The following is an 8494-nucleotide window of genomic DNA, read 5'->3' on the forward strand; positions in this document are numbered from 1 at the left end:
TTTTTTTTTTTTTTTTTTGAGTTCCAGCCAGTGGGGGCTCGCCACCTCACTGGGGGTGCAACTCCCACGGGGTCTGCAGCAGTTCCGTTAAAAAAAAATATATTATAATATGATTATTATTATTTTTTGTTAGATCTCTATTAAATAAAAGGCCTCAATTATTTTAATTTTTAATATATTAGAACAATTAAAATCTAACCATAGTTAAAAAGTCAATAGTGATCGAAGGCAAAATTTGGAAAGAACTTAAGAAAAAAATAAGCAACTTAAAATTTTTATAATGGGAGACAAATAAACACAACAAAATATGTGTTTGGTTGTGTTTTGTAATTATGATTTAACACTTTGATTCAAGTATGATGTTTGGTTAGAGTTCTGAAATCACATTTCAAAAACTCTGCAGAAAACACTCTGTGAGGCGTAATTTTCAGGATTTTTTTTTTTTTCAAATTTTGCCTAACTAGTCGTCCCACCGGTTGAACGGAACAGTGTAATTTTTTTTTTTTTTGCAATTGACATATGTTAATTTTTATATATTCAAAAAAAATATTTTCCGAATTTTTAAATTTTTTTTATGTGTTTTAATAGAATTTTGAGTTGTATGTTTGGTTATGAGTTGTAAGTTTTTATATCAAATATCATATGTCACATCAAAAATTCTCCACTCAATTCAAAACTCTTTTCAAAACTCTTTACCAAATAAATTTTCTGCACTCAAATCATAATTCTAAAATTTACAAACTCAAAATATAACTCATACTCTTAAATCATATTTACAAAACTCTACTAAATACAACCATAATTTTTTTAGAATTCCCAAGTCAATTCCCAAATTAGCCATCCTGGCCTTAACCGTAAAAAATTAGAAAAACGTGTGTTGGAATCGTGTCGGCCACCGGTAAAAGATTACTGTACAGTAGTACTCCTCCTCCTTCACAATCGCAATCTTCCGAATTGATATATCAGCGACCCGACCCATTCTACCCGATCCATTTTATGGATGAAAAATGCTTTATATCCCCACTGGGGGTCGACCCCCAGTGAGGTGGAGACCCGTGATTGGGCGAAATTTTTTTTTTTTTTTTGATTGTCAGCCAATAGGAGCGTGCCACCTCACTGGGGTGCGACCCCACTGGTAGTATTTAGCAGTGTTGTTTATGGATACTTGCAACATCACCAAAATCTCTTGCATCCACATGTCCAAGAGAATTATTCAATACTTTAATTGCACATTATTCTCTTTATATTTGGTCATTTTATTATTTTATTTTTTAAAGTTTTTTTTTTTTTACTTTAACCCTATATATTTTATTTTTTTTTTCAATTTATCCAAAAAAATGAACTTATATTCAAAATTAGACAAAAAATGATACATTAATAATTATATGATATAAAAATATTTTATTACATATAATTACACAATTGATACAAACTCAAATCTCAATCTAATAATGTACTTTTTATGTTATATGGTAACTAACATGATAGTTTTTGTCTAATTTTTTTTTAACTTTAAGAGTAAATTGAAAAAACTTAAAATGTTAAGATTTAAAGGGGAAACCATGAAAATTTCAAGGGTTATTAAAGGGCGGAAATTGCCAAACATGAAGGAGAAAAAATTGTAATTTACCCTTCAAACTATTATGGCTTCGTTTGGGAAGCCTAACTTGAGGCTTTTTTGATTATTTTAATTATAAAAAATAAAATAAATTTTTTAGTTTAATAAGACAAAATATCACATTCAACCTATAATTATTACATTATTTCTCTCACAAAAAAATCAAAAAAATCAAAACTCTTTCCAAACCAAGCTTTTTAGCCCCAGGCTAAAATAGTTAAAAAGTCAAAAAATTAAAAAGTCAACCCACTTCCCAAACGAAGCCTATGTGATATTATCTATGTAGTGAGTAAATAATTAAAATACAAATTAAATAAATTATTCTTTATCTCTCAACTATTTAAGGTTTTGTTTGGAATATGGGTTAACTTTTTGGCTTTTTAATTATTTTAGCCTAAAATTAAAAAGTCTCGTTTGGGATGGACTTTTTAACTTTTTTGACTTTTGTGAGGAAAAAATATAATGATTATAGGTTAAATGTTATATTTTGTCTTATTAAATTAAAAAACTTATCTTATCAAGTCAAAAAACATATTTTATTTTTTTTAACTAAAATAACTTAAAAAAACCCCGGACTTTTTCTTCCCAACAAGCACTGTGAACATAAGCAGATTTTTGACTTATAAATTAAGCTTCTCCTCCTCCACTCAAAGAATAAGTTGATTTTTGACTTACAAAAAGCTATAAGCTGTATTATTAAGCTGAATCAAACGTATCAAAATAATTTAAATTAAGATAAAAACTAAGGCCTGGTTTGGCATAACCTATATAATTCATCTTTTTATCTTTTTTTCATCACATCACCTCTCTACTTTTCTGTACATCTTTTCGTAAAAAGATAAAAAATATACTTTTTTATAACATTTCAAACCAACCCTAAAATAAACTGAAAATAAACTCTACCAAACAGGGTCCAAGAGAGTCTCCGAGTTTTATTTGTAATTTTTTTCGTTTTGTTGATTCGTTTGGAACGTAAGGGACTGCTGACTGCTGGATAATTGTGCGCGGAAGAGTACCGTGGAAGAGTAAGAGCATTTTCAACATTGTGTTTGGTTGAATTTTTGGATTAAATTTTTAGAAAATTGAGGGTATGTTTGGTTTGTGTTTGAGAGATGCGTTTTAGAGATAAAAAGTACGAAAACATGTTTGGTTTGGTTTTTTTTAAAAGATGTTTTGGAAAATTATTTTGAGATAGAGTTTTGGAAAAAGTGATTGATTTGATGTGTGTGAGAGAGAGATTTGTTTGGAAAACTTATTTGGTTTACAAGTTTTGGGAATTTTTTTTTGGGAAAATTTGTTTGGTTTGGTTATTTTTGAAAACTTATTTGTAGAGAAAATTTCCCAAATTTTTTTTCAGAAAATCAAACCAAACGAGCCCTGAATTTTTTGATTTTCGTAATTTTTTTGTTTTTAGTAAATATTTTTTAAATTTTAATTTTTTTTTTATTTTTTTAGATTCATCTTACTTAGATATATTTAAAAAGTAAAAAATATTTTAAAAAGGTAATAAATACATAAAAATACAAAATATGTATGGAATTCTCGTATTTTTTTTTTTATATTTTTGGTATTTAGGGAATTTTTAAAAGGTTTCTTTTACAAAAAATTTACTTTTTAGGTATATTTATGTTAGGTATGTCTAAAAAGTAAAAAAAAAAAATGCTTAAAATATTAAAAAAAATTAAATAAAAACAAAAAAATACGGAAAACAATAAAGTAGAATTTTCTAAAAAGAGTTTTTGGAAAACTCTAACCAAGCATGCTGATTCTTATTTTATATTATTTTTAAATTTAATTAAAAAAAACATATATTTTTTATTTTAGAGAATAGTTTTTTCAATAATATTATTTAGGGGTTGTTTGGGGTATCTTAAATAAGGGCACTTTTTATCTTTTTGAACTAAAAAGTTGAGGAGAAAAAATATGAGGCTCTGTTTGGTTGTGCTCTGAAATCAATTTTCTACCCGTGTGTTGGAGTATGATGTTTGGTTTCGTTTTCAAATCAATTTTCTACACTCTGCAGAGAGAACTCTGATGCACAGGCGCCTTTTTTGTCCACCCGGATGACCACCCGGATGTCCGGCTGGTTCCAGATTTTTTTTTTTTTTTTTTTTGCAATTGATTTATATAATCGGGACAAATATTTTCTGAAAATTTTTAAATTTTTTATGTGCTTTAAAATAATTTTGAATTGTATGTTTAGTTATGAGTTGTAAATTTTTGTATCACATATCAAATGTCACATCAATAATTTCCCACTCAAATCAAACCTCTTTTCCAAAACTATTTTCAAAACTCTTTACCAAACAAATTTTCTACACTCAAATCATAATTCCACAACACACAAACTCAAAATACAACTCATACTCTCAAATCACATTTACAAAACTCTACCAAACACTACCTGAATGTTTGAGTTAACTTTTTAACTTTTTATGAAAAAATGTGTATTAAAAAATTGTATAAAGAAGTGTGTAGGAAAAGATTTGAAATGTGTGTTGTACAGCCATACAATCTGAGAGGTTGAATTGATGGTAAGAAATTATTAGCTATTTTTCGGACATTGCACTGAACGGTTTTGTTCGGCCCGTGGGGGCCATCATGGGTCCAATTTTGATAATCTGAACCGTCAATGTGTAGAACTCGTCAAGTACTATATGCCTATAAAAAAATCACGTTGATTGGATATCGATAGCTATCTGATCATATTTATTTTTTTCAATTGTTAATTATAACACCATCTATTTTTTTATACAAAACTGATTTGATCATGTAGTTATCGATATCCGATCAATGTAATTTTTTTGTAGACATATAGTACTTGATGGGCTCTATACATTGAACGGTTCAGATTATCAAAACGAAACCCGTGATTGGCCCCAATGAGCCGAACAACAGTGTGTGAAAAGTACACCCAAACTGTGCTACTTTTCTTAACAAATGCTGCACAGCCGTACAATATACATGATTGTTGAGTTGTATGAATGTTTGAAAAATTATTTTTTTAATATTTTTTTTGATGAATAGTGATAACTTTTTAACTTTTTGAGTAACTTTTTAACTTTTTAGGGAGATGCCAAACTTAGCCTTACTATTGCTCTATTTCATTTAAATATTATTTTTGCATTTTTCTAAACTAAAAAAATGTGAAAAATGAGAGCTAAGATAAAAGGGTGATCTAATAATAGAAAGGATAAATTACGATGATAGTCTCTATATTTTGATCATTTTGTTATTTTAGTCATTGTAATTTTAATTGACTCAATTTGGATATCGAATTTATGATTTTGTCTCAATTTAATATAATTGATTATAAGTATTAGTACTTCTTTATGAAAAATGCACATATAAATGTCATTTGTTATATTTTAAGGACAAAATTATAAATTTACTCAATTTAGTAAGTTAACCTTAACCAATTTAGTGATAATTTTTTTTTTAAAAAAATACAAACGATATTATCAATTAGATAAATTGAAACAAAATCTAAAATTAAGGGTTAAAATTGAACCAATTGAAAGTATAGGAACCAAAATAATATAAGAGATCAAATATAAGGACCGTCGATATAATTTGTCCTAATAAAAATAATAATAAAAAAAGAAGAAGAAATTTAGAGGGTGATAAATGACTCCCTAGAGATGATAAAATATGATAGAAAAGTGTTCAAAAAAGATACTATTAGAGTGGTGTTTTTGAATTTAGCACTTTAAATTAATAAAAAAATGAAAGTTGTTGTAGATACTTTAATATATGATAATTAAAAGATGTGCGGTGTACCAACAATCATGATTTAAACGGTTCTTCATGAAACCGGTAGAAAGGAGAATTAGAGAAAAAAAAAAATATTATACTTGTAACAGTAAAAATTTTAATTGGGAAATTACACTTGTAAACGAAAGTTCCAGTCATTGGGTTAATGTTTAGGTTAATTGCTATATTTATTCATAAATTGAAAGTTGAGGTGCTTATAGCTTAAGTTTAGTACTAGTAATTTATATGAGGTTTTATTTTTATTTTTATGAATAATGGTTATTATTTAGTTATTAGTTATTAAATTAATTTTTGAGAAAAATCTCAATCTCACCTTGCAAGTACCAAGTGTCGCCTGTGTGCTATTAGGCCACAAAGTTATGGGCAAATCTTTGTCTTACAAAGTAAAATGGCGTTGCTTATCGAGAAAAGTTGAGGATTGATTATAACTAAGCATTCGTTTAGAATCTGAGTTGATTTTTTGATCTTTTAATTTTTTGACTATTTTAATTTGTGATTATGATTTGGACATGACATTTCTCTTATTGACTTTTTAATTTATTTTGTCTTTTATGACTATTTCAATCCAAACCATTCATGCCAAATATAGTCTAAAATTGTAATTTTGGTGATAATGTAAACTAGTATATATCATGCAATAACGGTGTTATGAAAAAATGAATTTTCATCTTATGTGTCATTGTTTTAATGAGTTTCATTATTCATACATATATATTTATATAAATTTGAGTGGACCACTTATAAGACACATTTTAACTATACACTCATCTACTTTATAAACTAACAAACACTTAATACATACAATTAAGTCTCACTTTTTTTACACTTTTTATCATATAACTAATATTTTAGTAAATTTTTTTAGCCATCCCGTTGGATTCTATACAACTCTTTAAACCAGTAGTGACTTTAACAGAACTTTGAAATATATGCTTGTCCAATAAGGCCATGTTTGTTTGGGCGGACTGGATTAACATTCCTATGACTAATAGTCCTAGGACTACGAATCCGTTGGATTACGTATCCTATCTTAACTAATAGTCAAGTTTAAAATAATTAGTCTCTACTTCAATTGTTTAACCAAACATCGGATTAATAATTTTATTGGACTATTAGTCTAATCCCAAACTCATATCCACACAAACAAACATGACCTAATAGTAACGTAGAGAAGGAATTGATGATCATCTCATTTCTATTTATAGTTAAACAATGATAATCTCACTTATTCCCGTTGTTGATTTAATATTACAAAAAAAAGCACGCAGCCAGTGAGAACTCTGGAGGAGCAGCCTTCCTGTGTGTAAGTTTTCCCATTCTTTTCATCATGTATAATGAAAGATACCTACAAAAATCTTAGAATTGGATGCACCATTAGAAAAGATTCTGTGGAAAAATGTTTGAGATGATCTTAAAAAATGTTTTCTCAATTTAACTTATAGCCTCCGTTTGGCAAGAAAAAGCCCAGTTTTTTTTGGCTAAAATAGCCACAAAAAACAAAATAGGCTATTTTAGCCACAAAAAACAAAACATCAAATCCAACCCATAATCATTACAATCTTCTCTCACAAAAAAAGTCAAAAAAGCCAAAAAGCCAAAAAGTCCTTCCCAAACCAGGCTAAAATAGCCCAGGCTAAAATAGCCAAAAAGCCAAAAAGCCAAAAAACCAACCCACTTCCCAAACGGAGGCATACTGATGTGACATAATAATTGTCAAATTTCAATTTGTTACATATTTAAATTTATCTAAAATTTGAAATCCTTAGCATTTATCAAATTATTCAGTACATAGTTTAAATAAGAAATGTTAGAAATTCACAATTTAAGTTCTACAATAATATAATAAGAGAGTTGAGCCTTGCGTAATTAAATTTGTGATAAATCAAAAATTAATACAGGTTATGTCATGTTATTATAGCTATAAATTATAAATCTCAATACTTTCCCTAACTTAATTTTATCGAATTTTATATTGTTTGAAGATTTGAACCATGTGTTCTCAATCAAAATATTAAATAGCACATGCAATAAATATAATTGAGTGCATCTTCTATAAAAAGTGCTTCCAATGTGAGAATAAAACAAAATTAATTGGATTAATTCAATTAACTACTCCATATACTTTGCAAATAACAAATTAATTCTTTATTTCTAAATATGAGAATTGCATGTATTTATTAATTTTCTTTGTAACAGATTGGATAAAATAAATTTGTTCAGACTTTCAAAAATTATGAACAAAACACTCTCTCCTTTCATGCACAAGACCTACTTAGATAACTTTCAAATGCATATTATTTGCAAGTGAACAAGTTGAATTTGTTGATCTTCAAGGGAAAAGCCCAAATGCATGTTCCTAACAAGTAAACAGACCTTGGATTAGACTCCATTCAGAATTTTGAATCTAAAAAATTGGCCTTGCTAATTTGAATGTAAACTGATTGATTAAGGTCTTTTTTTTTTTTTTTTTCCCCCTAAATTTATTTAATCTATATGAGAATATTTATATTTTACAAATATCAGCTAAGTTAGCCCAATTAATTAACAGAATCCCAAAATATTAATTTGTTGCAATAAGAATTCCATTTAAAGCTCTACTTTTAAAACTACCTATCACCATATTTTTACTTGATGAAAAGGGTACATGGGTTGGGTGGATGTCACAATCCTCGCCCGTTGTTTTCAAACAGAAAGAGTTTAAGCAAGTTAACAAACAACTATGCTGCAGATCGCCAGTGGGGTCGCACTCCCCGTGAGATAGCGAGCTCTCACTGGCTGAAACTCAAAAAAGAAAAATAAATAAATAAAATATTTTTTTTTTATCCAATCACAACGCGCCACCTCACTGAGAGTCGACCCCCAGTGAGAGTTCGAAGCATTTTTCGTTAACAAATGCAATAATTTATAGATACCCTCTTAAGAATGGTTGATTTTTAATTTAATGTAACTCTAACTCTATGAAAACATAATGACAACGAATTGATCGTCTAATATTAACGGACAAGACTCTCATACTGTCAACGATCACTAACTAAAACTCAACGGATCGATAATTTCTCATCCACTAATTCACTTCAAAGTACAAAGCACCACAACTCTTCT

The sequence above is a fragment of the Camellia sinensis genome, chromosome 10, assembly GCF_055761805.1.
Source record: "Camellia sinensis isolate YWXY chromosome 10, ASM5576180v1, whole genome shotgun sequence".
Lineage (NCBI taxonomy): Eukaryota > Viridiplantae > Streptophyta > Magnoliopsida > Ericales > Theaceae > Camellia > Camellia sinensis.